This window comes from Cardiocondyla obscurior, linkage group LG04, assembly GCF_019399895.1.
Source record: "Cardiocondyla obscurior isolate alpha-2009 linkage group LG04, Cobs3.1, whole genome shotgun sequence".
NCBI classification, from domain to species: domain Eukaryota; kingdom Metazoa; phylum Arthropoda; class Insecta; order Hymenoptera; family Formicidae; genus Cardiocondyla; species Cardiocondyla obscurior.
In genome coordinates this window covers 8,021,343-8,038,351 of record NC_091867.1, presented here as the reverse complement: position 1 = coordinate 8,038,351, position 17,009 = coordinate 8,021,343, and the positions used below count along the sequence as shown (strand labels likewise).

The window sequence follows — 17,009 nt, the reverse complement described above, 5'->3', positions numbered from 1 at the left end:
AAGTGCAATTTCTATCTCGTTCCCGCGAGATCGTCCTTTCCGCCATTTAAGGGATACGTCCGATATATCTCACGCTCGCGACAAATGAGTACTCCAAAGCATTTGCGATATACATATACTTAGCGCGAAATGTCATTCGGAATATACCGCGTGGATTGGTGTCCAGTAACTGGAAAGTCACTTATGCGCGATGTCGATTTGATTACAACCATTGAACGGCAAAAGCGAAGCCACGACTCCTGCGTTCGCGAATTATCTATCTTTATAATTGCCCGTAGTTTCATTGTCGTGCGCAACAAGCCTTAATTATCCTTCGGGGAAACACTTTACCGGCTAAGATTACCAGATTACTGTGAATTCGCCAAGCGTGAAGATTCGGGTAATTCGCGTGCATCGCTAAGATCCCCGGCGTTCTCATAATCGAATGCATAAAATGCATAAATGGATAATCGTATGTCTGCCGTATTATAAAACGGTGCTTAGGCTTTTAAAGCCTTCCACGCCGCGATTATCGTTTCCTGATGCATTTCCGGTAGTGGGAATCGTGTTATCGAGACCTAATATTCTTCCTTCGCGATACGAAGGAGCTCGCTTCCGGACGGGCGTCGAGGCCCGTCCCGAAAAGTATACCATTTCTAAAAGCGATAATCACCGGATTACGCTAACGAGGCGTGCAACGTCACGCGGTGTCGTTCCTACTTTCACTGGCACGTATATCGCGCCGGTGATAATGAGAAATTCGTACGGCCGATCGCTACTGATCGCCACCGATTGATAAAACGACCCGGCCGGCGATCACGCGCAGCATCCGATCATACAGATTTTTTTCTTCCTAAGTAATTTGAATTTAGGCGATGTATCTAACATGGTCGTAATTTTTTTTTTTTTCTTACTAGTTATATACGCGATTCAACGTGCAAACTCGAGGCTGATGACGAAACACGCATTTTCCCTCGTAAAATAAACGCCTATGTGCGCGTCCCGTGTAGTCGAAAGCGAGATGCGAAAGCGTGCACCGAAACGGATGTGCGTAGAGATAATTAGTCCGCAATCGCATTATCCGGGAAAAGCTAAGTGTCACTGTTACTTTTACTCCCTGTCAAATAATTTAGAGAAAAGCGGATGGTATATATATATATATATATATATATATATATCATACATACACTAATTGCGATATCCGCTGTAAGATCAGATTTCTAAATGGGATATCGCCAAATGGTGTCAATAATGACCAAATAAACAGCACGACAACTGTCGGTAATGATACGCTATCTATGAACGATATGTAATAAATAACGCACAAATATTAAGATACGGTAATCATATTTAGAATTATAATTAAGTAAAGTTAAATAGTTAGACCGGAGTAATTTTCCAAAGTGCGCGGTCAAAATTGCTGGTCTTATTTTATGGTACGTGTTATCGAGTAGGCAGGCGGTACCTCGAACTATGTTCCCCAGCTGGGAAAGAAAGTGGAAACCTCCCATGTAGCGGACACGCGTTTCACGCCCGTTATTTTATCTTCGCGCAATTTGCACCACACGATGTCGAAGATGCCGATGCCGGTTATGCGTGATACGCCTGCTACCGTCACATCTCGGCGCGACGATACGATGCGTGACGCGTCTGATTAGTCAAGCGGCAAGGCGGCAGGAAAGTGCGAGAGAAAACGGGGCTTTTGTGTCAAAGTCTTTCTCGTGATATTTCTTCGTCGAAACGGTAAACGTCGAAGACGAGGAGCGGACGCGATGCCTAACCTTTTAACGTGTATCTCGGACAGTCGGCGAGAATTCGTAGCGAGACCGTCACGCGTGAATTTTGGGGAATAAAATTGCTGAGCAATCAGTGAAAGTCACGCGAAACGCTCTCGTCGCTTTTATCCTAATTCGGCATCGCGAAGGAACAGCACTTTCTCGTTTATGATTCCTATGCCCGCAAAATTGGCATTTTAAAAAGACTTTCAGTGCTAATTGCCGACCGCTTATTAATGCTCACGCAAAGAATTTTTCCATTCATTCCTTGCACAATCGGTTTATCTGTACGGTCACCTCTGCGTAATGTTTAAGCAACGTAATGTTGCAACTGGGAGCATAATGCCGTCCCGAGCGAGGAAACGAATCCCACCTTTGTCCGCGAACGAATGATTCACGCAGATCTCGACAGACGGTATCGTACCCGGTGCGGGACGTCGCCGCCAACATTTTTAAGCGAATTCACCGTGAGCTCGTTCAGGTCGAGAGATCTCTCAAAGTCACGTAGTTAAATATTTATATTTCAACTGAACTTTTGCAATTAAATGTTTGGGAAATATATTTATGCTCGGTACCTCATTACCAGTATTTAAATTACGAAATAACAATTGTTTCAAACAAGTTCGATTGCTACATTCGACATCAAGGACTCGACGTGATTTACCTCGATAACAAATCTAAACCTTGCAATTTTCATTTCGTCTAAGTCTGTTTTTTTATTTTTATTTTTTTTTTTTTTATGTATTCTTAATGTTTTATATAATTTTTTTTATGTTACCCTCTCTATTATAAATATGTACTTCGTGTTAACGGTCAATAACGGGTTATTGACTGTTTCGACAGATCAATTCTCTCCTTCGGTTCGAAGGCTATTCCCGGGCACGGCCTCCGCATTTTCCGCGACATTCACCCACACACGTTTTCGCCATTGTTCCTTAAACGTGCCGCTCCTTTTAAACGTTTCTCGTTAGACGCAGCTACTCCAGGACGAGAACGTCACGACAACGGATCTTTACGAGCCCGCGACACAATGCGATGTACCGAAGAGCGAAGGAGCAGCGTTTTTCCGATGGACACCCTCGTTTCTATAAGAGGCCACATTGACCGAGATATAGGATGGTAATGAAACAAGCGAGGCATATTTTTGTTCCTTAACAAGGATAATTAATTTGACGCGCAAATCCACGACGAATCAAACTTCTACAAATCAACGTTACAAAAAAAGAAAAAAAAAATAAGAGAGACGGAGGCGAAAAAGATTCGCCTGCACGCTCGAGGGGTTCGCGTGATTTATGAAGCGTCGATGGTAATCTCAAGGCCTTCTCTTCACCCTGGAAACAATGCCCCCAAAGGACAAGGGTCTCCATCGATATACCGTCGGATCAATGCTAATTGCAACTTTATTTACTACCTCGGCGACTTTTTACAATATACGTGAACCCTGTAACGTCGATTGTCCTCTTGATTAACAATTCCTTTCGAGTTAAAAATAGCTAACTCTATATAATATCTGTTTAATTAAAATATAAAAACATTGTCATTCACTCGGACCATTTATCATAATCAAGCGCTGAGAAATGATTACGAGCGAAAAGGAATGAAAATCTTGGCTCGTGGGCTCGTGATTCATAAGGCGTTGATGCTTATATCGCGGCTTTTCTTTTCAACCCACAAGACGATGCCTCGAGCAGATCTTAGCAGACACATCCGCGTGCAAACGCGAAGCCCCCGCATCGGTAATCATCCGTATAATAATGGCTCGGCCGTTGCACGTGCATGTCACTCGTATAAGGAGCCTCGGCGATTGCCGCTAGTTTTTTTTTTTTTCTCGTCTACTAGTCTATCGCAACAATAAATTATTTCGACACCAAAAAGTATAATATTCCGTTCGCAAATAATTTAAAGTAACGCTCAATATGCTGCATCTGGTATAAAATGCGATATAAAAAAATCAATTGTGTAGATGTATTGTAAAATGCAGAATATATATTTCACGTCAAAATTCAAGGTTTTATGAAAAACTTCTTGCGAGATCGAGGTCGGAACTTCCAAGTGGAACGGTTATCCGTTAAACCGCGACGTTGCTCCATCTCGGTTACATATATATGGGTGAGACCGGGCGTCGTAGACGACATAAAAGTAATTGTCAAAGATAAAAGCTCGACCGGGGGTATTCTCCAAGTACAAGTGCGATAGTTAGAGGCGGTGTCGGGGCTCAAGACCGCTTGTTTAACGCGGCAAGGCGCGTATGCGGGCCATTTAATTTCGAACGGAGTGAGAGGCGATCACTCTTCGCATCACGGCGGGCTAATCGAGAATAAGGGTCGACTGTATAAAACATCGGCGTGGGGAAGTCTCGCTTCATGCTGATTTTTCCGCCCCTCAACGATGCTCGATAAAGGCGTGTTTATTCGTTACTTTGTGAATATCTCGCGTCGCGGATCGAACACGTTGAACTTCGCGCAAGGAAACGCTCGTTACGCCTCAAGTTCACGGTACCCTAGGCAACGAACTCGCCGGGAAAGACTATCTGTTAGCGATGATATGTGGGCGCCCGGCACCGCGAAGCCGCAGGAAGGCCGCGCCGGTATTTCGAACCTCAAGGATTCGAACCGCCAGTTATACACGTACCAAGTAATTGTCTTACCAGAAACCCCTTAGAAATCCACGAAAGTGCGCTGGAAGAGCGCTTAAAAATCCAGGTCAAAAGTGGCTTTAACACTCATTAGACGCGCCTTTTCCTAAGAATGTACCGTAGTAAAATGTTGTTTAAGACGCTTACACGGGATGAAATGAGAAAAAGTATACTCGAGCGCGCAAACAATCTCTCCGCAATATGAAACTACTAATTTCCAGCTTCAGTCCGGTTTCACTTCGCAGACAGATTGCTCGGTGTACCTATATATATATATATACGTATATATATATGTCGTTGGTTAGTTCTATCAGAACGCACAATGTCAAGCTCTTTGGAACGATCACTGTAATTTCCGAACGAGGTCGAGTGTGGAACTTGCGTGAAATCCCCAGGGGGGAAATCAATTGATAAGGAATACTCGTCGAGGACTTTCTCCACTCGTGTAATTTTACCGACGCGTGCTGCCGATATCTAATTGCTAAAAATTCGCCGGCGCGTCGAAGACGGTGGCGTCAACGGTGAACGCGTATGCGGGTCAAGGGAGGCGTTGATGAGTAATGGGGTTTGTGACACGCGGATCGTCGATAACTAGGAAGCGGTTTCTACAAGCCGACCCGTGAAAACTTCCACGAACCTTCCCACGCAATTTATTCTCACAAAAGAATCAGCCTGCCGCCAACTAAATTGTTCTCTTTTTTTTTTTCTTTCTTTTTTTCGACACACCTCGCTTCTTCGGCGCAAAATGCACGAGACTTGTAACAGATTCGATTTCGAGATAAGCAGTCATTTGGAAAAACCAGGTCAATGTGCGAACTCGTGATGCAATACAATAGAAAATTGAATGTATCGTTAAAAAAAAAAATTTATATTTAATATAGGTAAAATAGAGTATAAATTACAAGAGATAGGATCTAAGGTATTCGAATGCTTTAACAGCTCACGTATAGGCAGTAAACGTATGCAGGAATGTAATTACTTAGTCAAGTGATTAGCTTCTTCTCAATGACACTCATTCTTACCGAGGAATACTTGAAATTCCAGTGATTAATTAACGGCACGAAGTTTATCGATTAACACGCGGTAATAGCACGCTCAAGCATCTCAATGCAGCAACGAATGAATTGTGAACCTCGATAATTCAACGGCCTGAAACGTCACGGAAGATAAAATAGATCAATGCTAACTTCGGTAAATTGTATCTTAAAATGACCCTCGACATTCAACGGAATTCTCCTGCCGCAAAAGGACGATGATCCTCCTTCGGCGAACCTTGATCGGTGCCACTTGCGTCCGCGAATGTACAATCGAGTCCTCGATAAGCGAGATTCTATTCCTCTGACGAATTACGTCGTTGTTTCTCGAGGAAAGTTAATAACTAATAAAAACAAACTTGAAACTGCAAAGCAAATCACGCGAAAAGATTGCCCTAAATATCGGCGATCGCATGAAATATCGCGGTCTGGAAACGATTCGACTTTCGTTCTCGTCAAAAAGTCCAAGAGAGTAATCTGACGTACGACCGGCTCGCGACATTTCGCGCTACGAGAACGCGTGGGTGCGTGTAAAGACGAGCATTCCGGCGAGCGTCGAGGTTTCCGCCTTTAAAGCCGGCTGTATTCGACGACAGTAAAATAAATCCAGCCGCGCCGCAAGGTCAATATTGATGCCGCCGAGAAGTAGGACTGCCGACGACGCGACTTTCCATTCCAGCTGATTTTCCATTACGTGTTTACGCGGGCAATTGATTTCGTGCACCCGCGATGCTCAGCTGGGTACCCGATTCCCCATTTTCAATTTTATTCAGCGTCGGCCATTCAACATTTGTCAAATTATCTCCCCAAGCGTTGTGCCAATACGAATGTCAAACGAAAAGAAGCGATTGCGTGCAAGGTTGCTGATAGAAAAAAAAAAATTCACATCGCAAGCAATCGCTATTAAATCTCGCAAAAAGAAAAAAATTAAACAAAAAAAGAAAAGAAAAAAAATGATCCCAGTGAGGAAAATAACTTTCTACCGTCGCGTTGTGTAAGTAATGGGGATGTGGCTGTGTCGATCGAGTTCTCGAAACTAATTTAAATTACAAAAAATTGAATAGTGACGATCGAAATCAAACGCAGACGGATCGCAATGAAAACTTGATCAATTGATCGATCGCTGACCCGATTGGCTGATCTATTCGATCCCCAAGGGTTTACATAATACCGCTCGACATCCTGTTATGGAATTTATCGATCGTTACATCGATATAAGGACATATGCGAACTGTCATGTGATCTGTGTCCGTTCCGGCCATGGACCCAATTCAGTTCTCTTAATATTACACGAAGATTTAAGTACCATTTTCTGAATTTTAACCGCAGCTATTTCTGCATTATTTTAATTAATATTGTAAACCAAAAGTGTATTAATATAATAAAGAAAGATTATGTTCGATAAAAATGCGCTGTACAACGTTGAATAAATCGTAACATCGTCGGATTATAAAAAAAAATATATACGAAATAAGTATTAACGAGTCAATTAACGCTTGATGAAGTGACGCAATAAAAAAGATGAAAGTAGACAGAAGTAAAAACTATTACGTAATAATTCGAGTTTCAAGCGTTACATAAACCCCCCGTTTCCGTTTGCACAATTTAAACCAAAATCGATATTTAAAAACTAAGTTGTCATAAAGGACGTAAGTGTAAGGTGATGTTAAACTTGCCCGATATACGCTTTGGATAGATTAATGCGTTGAGAAAATGCATTTTACCATTCTGCGTCTACATGGAGGGTAAAGATATAAATTCGGAACACTTTCTAAGTGCAAAATATAACGGACACGGTGAGGAGATTAATGCCAGGCGAGCATCATTTGCTGCGTAAAACGTGCATTACGATCCCCGCGCAAAAAAAAAAAAAAAGAAAAAAAAACGAAACGCTCGGCAAAAATGTATTAACGTAACGCTTCGGTAGTTCGCTCGCCGCGGTCATATTGGAGCAATCATCATTTCTCATTGTTTGCGCAGTGAAAGTTGCTTCCCGTGCATAACGCTGCCGCGGCGTCGCCCGCGGATATTGTGCAGTTCTTAAAATAATTATATCTGGGCCTGTCCCTACCTATATCAGTGGCTACAAAACGCAAACTGACTCGTAACAACACGTGCAACCCCTGGCGAGACCGTACTCAATAAATTAAATCTTGCTCACGATTCAATAATTCCGAAGGCGGCCGGCCCGTCTTCGTGATTCGTACTCGAGAAACGTTGCAAATCACAGATCGTTAGCGGGCAGTTTGCGCTCGTGCTTAAAGAGCCCGATGAATTATAGCGGCATGTAACAGAGGATCACGAAGTTAATTGCAGATTCCACAATACCGGATGAATTTAATCACACTCGTTTAAATAGATTGTCTTTAAATCCGTCGTCGATATTACTCTCGATACGCGCATCATCCTTTTAACAGTTAATTCCTAAACAGTGTAATGAGAAAGAATGGGAGATTCGTAAAGTTAGTCTCTGATAGGAAATATTGAGATAAAACGAAAACAGGTTGTAATAATTAAGGCGATTGAAAAATTAAAGGGATGAGCGAACGTAGTTTTCGAAGATTCTCCGACGAATTTTAATATCCAGCAAATATAAATCTTAAAATATCAGACCAGGAGCTCGCAAGCGGATACGTGCTAAAATAATTTAGATAATGACCGCCCGTAAACCGCCCAAAGTAGAACGACTTGTCATCGTTGTAGTAATGAGCCTGTATTTTAATCCGCACATGTACACTCTTGAGTTTTGGTACATGCTCATAACGTTCACATAATTTCAATAAAAAGAAAAAAAAAAAGAAAAAAAAAGTAAACCCCGTTAAATTTAGAAACTGTTATCACGTGAGAGGTAGGAAAACGAGCACATTGTGCATAAGAAACTCTCCACGTGGAAACTTCGAAACAAATGTTCCGGCGTACGGGCGACAATAAAACATGCAGCAATTTTCGCAAATTTTGTCCATTCTTTCGAGCGCGTTCAACAATTAACGGGAAAAGTGGAGCAGGAGCAATGTTTTCCAACTCCCACAATTTCGCTTTCACGATGCCGTCGGTATAATGGACGATTATAGCATGTATATTACACTCGAGTTCGAGCATGTTTCATTCACGCACGTACACCCGTGAGGTTTTAATGTCACAAAGATGAACTGCTCTTGCTTAACACGTAGGTAACAATTGCGTTGCTCGTACGAGTCGCAAAGAATTTTCTCTACAAAACGTCTACAACGATAAGTAACGTGAAGTATTTTTAAATATAAAAATTTCGTAAATAAAAATTACAATCAAAGAAATATTATAATATGTAAATATATATGTAGAAATAATGAAAAAGAAATTTTTTTTATAAAATAGCGACAGGAGTAAAGTAATGCAACAGCGAGTAGAACAGGGGCTGTTTAACAAAAGCAATTTTCTTCCATCACACAACTCGGGCACGCACACCAGATGCACGCCATGTGTTATGCATGCGCCAGTGAGCATCTCATTGATAATAAATCTCAGGATAGGCGTACAGTACATTCATGCCTTGATTAAGGAAAAATACATGTATATAGAACGCGTTTAAATTATCATCGTGCTCCGTGCAGCTGCGTCCGATAAGCGATTACGCTGGGGCATTTTTCAAAATTCCAGACACAACACTTAAGTATTTAATCAATTGTACGTAAAAGAAGAAGAAAGAAAGAAGGAAAAAGAAAAAAAAAAAAAACAATTTGCGTAGGTAATTTTAGCGTATCGTATCACGACAATTTTGTAATTTGAACGGTTTCTACTTTGCTTTCTTTCTACGTCCAGTCGTGTGATGCGATGTCGTGTTTTGCACAGTGCAATTCTGCAGTCTTTCGTAAATCACCGGGTAGAGCAATTCAATGCAACTCGAGTAATCCTCACGGCGTGACCATGGGAAAGTAGGGATACAGCAAAAGTGAAAGCAATGTAGGCCAATATCGAAATTAAGAGACATTGTATCGATCAAACACTTGTTCGACATAACGCGATACTCGGAGAAAAATTTATTTAAATTGAGGGTAGAGGAGAAATCCAAAATTTAACACACGTACGTACACGTATACTTGACGTTTCTTTGATTAATAATATGTACGTAATATACTGCGCGGAATATTGCCTTAATACCATACATATACGTAGCTTCATTAATTAATAAAACGAATATGTCTGTCGCCTTCGATTCGCGATATCAACGTTCTTTTACATTAAAATAAGAAATAATAATAATAAAAAAAAAATAAAAAAATTGATACGCTTGCTATAAAGATTCGTTAAACTCTTGTCGAGTCTTAATAATAATCATCGCTTATCATAGTAGCATTGAATGAGCAACAAAGCGAGGTGCGGGGGAGAGAGAAAGAAGGAACGAGACTGCAGGATGCAGTTGATTGGCGATTCGTAACGTGAAGCATCATCGTGAACATGCATGTCGCGACTCAATACGCATGAGAAGAAGAATGTATGCGGTTGCATAGCAGCAAACGCGCATGACAGTCTAAACTAGAGGTTCACAAACATCTTAATCTCATGTCGTCTCTTAATATTTCACTGAGAACGACGATTGAGGCCATTAGAACAATTTATACTTTTATATATAAATTATATAACACGAGTTTGCTAATAAATTTTATTAATAAAATAGTTTGAGTAATAGAAGCAATTAAAAAATGTCGAGATAATTATGTGCACAAAAGTTGGAATAAACAATTTTGGCAGTTCTCGGGGCAAAGAGTAGGTATGCAACAATTATGCGTGTTTTTATTTAAAGTGATGTAAATTTCGTTTCAGACATATCGTTGCGCCTTTGTGAACTTGGTAAAGAGCTAATTAAGCCGTTGGATCCTAGAACGCGATGGCTGCTTCGTCGAATGGAACGTTCGCGGATTCTTTTTAAAATAAATATTTCCTTTGAAAAAGAGGAAACCGTACGAATAATTCACGGAAAAATTGACGCACCAGCTACCAAGTAATCTGATATATATATATAGTAAAATATTACGACTCTGAAACTGTGTTCAACTCTAAAGTTATATAGTAAAAAAATATTAAAAAATTAATTTCAAAACCGTAATAAAAAATAAAAGAATAATGATAATGGATCGCGGCAACTAACTCTGTAATTCAATAATAAATGTCACGGGAATGACGAGGTGCCAGCTCGTGCTGTCGTGATCTTCGACCCATTTTTGCCCAGCGCACCTCTCAGCGCCGTAACTCTCGCACGGTCGAATGATAGCATGAAAGGATAATAAAACTGCCACGATGGGGCCGTTCCGTTCGATCGCGAGCACCGACTCGCCCGATATCATTCTAGTGACGCAAATACGCGGTGATAAATTGCCCATTATTCGCGAATGGTTCACGCGGAGACTAGAGCAGAGGGATATTCGACGGTTCGGCCGACTCAGGTAAGATTCTTGCGCTCGCTCGGGTTTCATGCTTCGCTTATCCTTGAAAAAGCAGCTGCAGAAAATAAAAATGTGAAATCGACTCTTGATTTTCATTTTGCATTTTCTTGCCGCGCAGAGCGGGAGAAAGTGTCGGGGCAAGGCAAGGGAGAATCAAGATACCAAAGGGGTATAAAAATACTTTTCAGCATCGCGGACTAAATAATTATCTAGTTTGGGCTCTACAAGGTAATACGAGTCGCGGCTCGCAAGGACAGCCGGTGGGGAAGCCGGTAACAAAGCGTGCCCTCCGTGCACGCGTTGGTCTCGCAACAAGAGGCGAGGGGCAACGAGCGGCAATTAGCACGATCCTATGGCAAAGTGTAGAAATTCTCGCGTGCTTGCGCGACGAGACGCTCGCACTTATCGGACTCGGTGCGCGCTTGCTCGTAACGCCGTTTCGTGACTCCGCAATACGCTCGAGTACGTTGACCGGCCGGCATGCACGCTGCGGTAATTAGGTAACAAAATCCGCGCGCCTTTGTCCCGTTCAATAAACAAGCCGTGGATTTAAAATTGCCCCGCCCGATTACGCCACGCGATCCCGAAATCTCGCGAGCCGCGCAGCGAAAAGGTAAAGGTCAAAGCGGGGGACCGGTGAGCAACGCTGTTGCGAGAGACCAGCAAGAATAATGACTGCGTCTAATTGGTATCGCTTCCCGTGTTTGCGTGATTACGTAAGTTAATCGACCGCGACCGCGAATCCCCGCCCTGATTTCGATTCTATCGATAGCGCGCAGTTTCAATCGACTGAAACGGGCAGGTGCATCGGGCCGGATATGCCAGCATCATTAATCGATCGAACCGAATGCTTCGATTAACATCCGATAATGGCGTGGCCTCTTTTGCGATCAAATTGTTGCGTCGACGGTCGAATTCGTGTCGAATTAATTCAAACTTCTTTCTCCCTCCCTTCCTTGTATAATTTATATAACGTTTTTAATTAATTTCAAGTTTTTCACTTCGTCGTACCGTGGTTTAAAGTATAAAATTTTTTTACACAGACGCGCGTTATATAATTTGAAATTTATTTAATATTTACGTAAGTTTTTATATAATTTATGAATATGTTTAAATGTTTCGGAATATAATATCATGAGAGATGGCGAATTAATCTGGCCGTAACAATTAAGCAGTTTAATAAGAGTCATCGCTTCTGCAGACGTTTTTTTTTTTTTATTTTTTCTTTCTTTCATGGAGACTCAATTAAGGGACCACTTCTTGTGGCGAAGGGCGCAGCCACTAATTACGAGGATTGGCCGGGTATAGTTGAAAGTCACTTTGACCCTTGGTGCAAGTTGGCGCATTGTGCAGCAACGAATCGCTCGCGTGCAATTAAGTGGTACGGTTCTAAGCGGTGGTGCCTTTGAAACTTCAGTCAAAGAAAACAGTCTGGGCGGTTAATCTCGCGTTCTAATCCGCACGTTTCGAATCGATCAAACAACGCATAAATCTCGAAATTGAATAAGAAGTTGTTACAGCGATTTCTACGCACGCAAAAGAATAATTCATTAAGGAACGCCTCACACTTTTTATTTTATTTCTACTTTTATTTCTTTTCAATTAACGTAGCGTAAAACTATTTTGACAATGAACTCTTCTCGTGGGGAAAATCGATGGTATCGAAACTACGCTCAATAACCCATCTGCCCGTGATACAAATCAAGTTTCTTACGCGCGCAATTAGCAGTACTTCTGCGAGACGTAAAACAATCATTATAACTGCACGCATCGCACAGATTGGGTCGCATATCTGCGGAAATTAGCGTTCCCGTATAGTGCCACTGATTGTGAATAACTGTAACTAGATGCGAAATGGGCCAGCGTAATTATCAAGAAGCGCGGAAAGGATGCGACGACAGAGTTGGCTGGATTCTAGATACGTCCGATAAATCTTATATATGTATATAAAATTTTTGCGCAACCGACAGATCGAAGTTAAACATGCGACTTTATAAGCTTGATAAAATAATTTTTTTTTAATTGCAGCGACTAGAACGCAATGAGATGCACGCTGCTTAGTAATTCGAGAAGCTGAGCTTAAATAAAAACATTTTGTAAATATGTAATATTCTTAATTTGAAATTAATATTTTATATTTATATATATATATATATTTTTTTTATCGTAAGCAGATATCCTGAACTTTTTGTCCAAATGATGATGCAATAATAAAATGTAGCTCCTTTTACGTGGAGTTAAACTCTCGGTAAACAGGTGTTCCCGAAAGATGACAGATGGTGGATGATGAGAACGGTCGTACGAGCCGAGTGAAATCGCTCACTGCCTCATCTCGATCGAAACGCGGTTAAAAAATTTGCGAAACGTGATCACTTGTTAAAGAATACTAACATTTGTCTCTTCTCGTACGTAAATCTTTTGATCAATTCGGTTAATCCATCTCATTTTACAAAATTTCTCTAATAAAGACAAAAAAAAAGAAACCCTTTGAATAGCTAGAACTCTGTTGATTTTTACTTTAACACGAAATTGTATAAGACATCAAAAGAATTTCTTCGGGGAGACTATAAAAGATCTAAAAAAATTTTTTTGATTTCCCAAAAAACATGTTTACCCTCCAACATTATTTTGAGCCCCATATACTTTACTTGGTACATTTTTACGCGTGCAGCATCGCACTAGGCGGGAGCATTTTCTCCGCTGATTTGTAGAGCGTGGCCACAGCACGCCGCTTTATTTTATCCACGGTCAGAGCCAGCGAGCACTACTCCCGGTCAGCAGTTATTTAACCATAATGGGACGCTATCAACATTTTAAATCGGCGTACGTCGGCCACGGCGTATATCGCGAACGCGATATAGGAGGAGACCGTGCGCGAGGAAGAAAAATATCGCTCAAACATTTTCACTTATATGTTTGGCGCAGAAAGCAGAATGCTCGTCATATGCGTAAATTTTTCCCCGAAACACTTTCGCGCGAGAGACAAACCTCATAAATAGACCCGAAAGTTATCGAGTAATATATAAATTACAAGATCAAATACGTTGAACTCGCGCCTCTACCTTACAAGCTTATTTCGCAAATTTTAACGATAAACAAATATCAGATAAGCGCGTCGATGATAAGTATGCATTTTTTAAGTGATCCTTGATAACTGTCGTCTGCTCGGAACTGTTTATGCAACCAACGCGTTACGTGCAATCTTATCTACGTCGCGTGACATATGTCTTCCATTGTTTTACATTCTTATAGCACGATCCGCGCTCTAGAATCACGGGCTGAATCTTCGCTTTAAGAGTAGATTATTTCTGCACGCGAGGAGCAACGTATGTAAAACCATCCGAGGTGCAGGCTTGTTCTGCGTCGCTGATATTGCGAGCACTCGCGCGCTACCTCCACCTGCGATGCGCAGCATCAGGTTATCTCGGAACATGTGCGGAACACAAAAAAAAAAAAAGAAAAGAGAGGAAAAAAAACCCAAGTGCACAGGTGGATGCGAGCGGAAATTGAACGCTGCCATCGGCGCAGCAGGCTAAGACGCGGGGTGGCAAGATCAAGGATGATTTAGAGCCGATTCCACCGACGCCGATTACTATACGCACTTTCTCCTCCTCTCGCCCCACCGCGATCCCTACGGAGAGAGAATATTCGGCTGGTAAAGCCGGTTTTCAATCGCTCGCAATCTATCTCTATGCATCGGGATTTTTACCGGCGACCAATATAAATGTGTAAATATCTGTGTCTTTACATACAAATTATCGTGATTATCTTTCTCCGGCATCGACGGCCGTGTGGCTAGCTCTATCTCATCGAACGCAGGCAATGATTAAATTGTACAGCAAATACGCGTTAACCCCGGAAAGTGGAAGAGCAATTGGTTGCGCGTAAGTGCGCACGGATGCGCCGAGCTTGGTGCAAATCGACGATACCGGGATGCACGTGGAAAGAATAAACGCGGAAGCTTCTACGGGAGGAAAACGGTTGTTGATTACGCATTATAAACAAATCGCTGATAAACCCGAGCGCGGAAGGAAGACGGCGATGGTTAATTACTTCGGTATCGACCGAGGGGGACATTGAAATGTTCCTTGAACAAACGCACGCGCGGCGCTTTTTGTACGCGTTTTACTTTGTTATAAAAAATAACAAATCGTCTGGTAAATGTGAAATGAAACAGAGAAACCGTTAATATACAAGCGCGACACGTAAGAGAAAGATTTTTCTCGGCGAAACTTTCATATCTGCGATAATAAATCGTAATAGAGACTGTAACGCGTATGTTATTAATTAATATTTAATTATATAATTAACTTTGCGGTACGGGTAGATATAAATAAATAACGGAGGAGAAAAGTGGAAATGGACGAAGCATCTGCGATTGCAGACGGCCAATACATTCGATTGCGAACGATCAATACGTTCACCTTTTCCGCCGTAATTATAGTTATTACACGCATATCTTGCGTTGTGTTACAGACGCGAGTCCAATTACAACCAATTCGCACTCTGCCGACGAAGGCAGCGGGGTTTTCTTTTCTTTTTTTTTTCCCTTCCCACTATGTCGTAATCGCTTTTAAACGCATCGGACGGCAGGCAGTAACGGTGTAATGTTAAAAAAGGAAAAAAAAGAAGGGAAATCATCGAAGCATGTTTTAGCCGTGCAGTCCACTGTTGAAACATTTGCAGAAATCGCTTACACAATTACGTTTCAATAGTAGCGGACGAGATAACGAGATTTAATGTCAATCGTATTTATCGCATCCACATGTCGAAAAGTTTGCAGAAATTGCAGTTAAGTTTCAATTGTCGCGGACTATAATGAGATATTTTTTTCAATCGTATTTATCATGAATTGCATCGCGACTATTTTATTTTTTATGTGTTTACAGATAGAAATTAATTTTTTTTTTTTTTAATTAATCCGAACCTGATTGGCGAAAAACAGAAACAAGATATCTCGATATTTCCTCCTGTCACTGACTAACGATAACGTTGAATTAATGTCCACGTGAGCGTCGATGTAAATAAAATTAAACATGAATTCGTCATACAAGAAAAAAAAAAATGTGAAGAGTATTAATAACGAGGTATGTTTTAAAACTTACGCAAAACATAAACATTTGACAAAAAGAAAAGAACAATGGAAGACTTAACAATGTCAGGGTAATGGTTCAGAACGGTTTTACAGATTTTATCTTAACGGGCCTCTCGGTTATTAGTAGGCTCAAGTACGTATTTCAGACGTGATGTAAGTTTTTCGGTTCTTTTTCTTTTTTTTTTTTTTGAGCTACATTCGCGCTTTACCCCGGCGTCGTCGGAAATTCAGCCCGCATGAATTATTTCGACACACAATTCTGCAGGTACTTGAGCTGCAAGCACGTATGAAGTGCCCGCTTTCAACTCGCGAACGATTGACGGACAAATTACTCTCGTATGTGTACCACACGTACTTGAATATGAAAATATCGATACGTCTGCTGTGTGCGCAACTGAAAATGCCGCAGGCCCACGAGTGTCGCTGAAAAGACGCCGGACGTCGAGCCAGCGAAGCATAAATGTAAAAATAAAAAAAAAAAAGAAATAATAAAATAAAAAATGTCGTACTTTACAATATCGCACTACCGGATAAATACATAGGGACTTTTGCGCAGCTGTTGTTTTACAATTAGCCGGGATTGCGAGTACGCTTGGTTTCGCGTATAACCGTGCATTATAATTGCCGCCAATTTACTCAAGAATAAAGGCAGTTCCGAGTGAACGTCGGGCTTTCACGCAGAAAGCGGAAGGATCGCGGGCGAAGTGCAACCGGCACTCGACAAGTGTCTCGTAAAACCGTGGCAAGCGAGCTGGTTCACCGGGTTTGTCGGACTCCGGCGTGTACGGTTACGCACCCGCGTACACGCGTGGAGCTTTGCAGACACACGCGGAGCGCGCTCCCGCGGTCATATTGTATCTGGAGTATATCGCGCGACACGAACTCCGCCAGTTTCTTCAGCTGGCTTCCTAATCCGGTTAAATGACGGCGGAGCCGGCGCGGGGCACCGCGGCCGTGGCTCAATCGCTTCTCCTTTGAGACGTTACGAGGGCGTTCAACCTCGCCGGCTGAGGAAGAAACCTCTCGGTCGATCGTCGTAATGCGCGAGATCCGCATGCGGCCGCGACGTTA

General features: G+C 41.8%; 1 protein-coding gene across 3 annotated transcripts in view; it reads right to left on the bottom strand.

Annotated features, from left to right (window-relative positions):
- The window catches only part of Jvl (javelin-like), a 50,363-nt gene that overhangs the window by 9,152 nt on the left and 24,202 nt on the right, over positions 1-17,009 (bottom strand). The window lies entirely within an intron of this gene.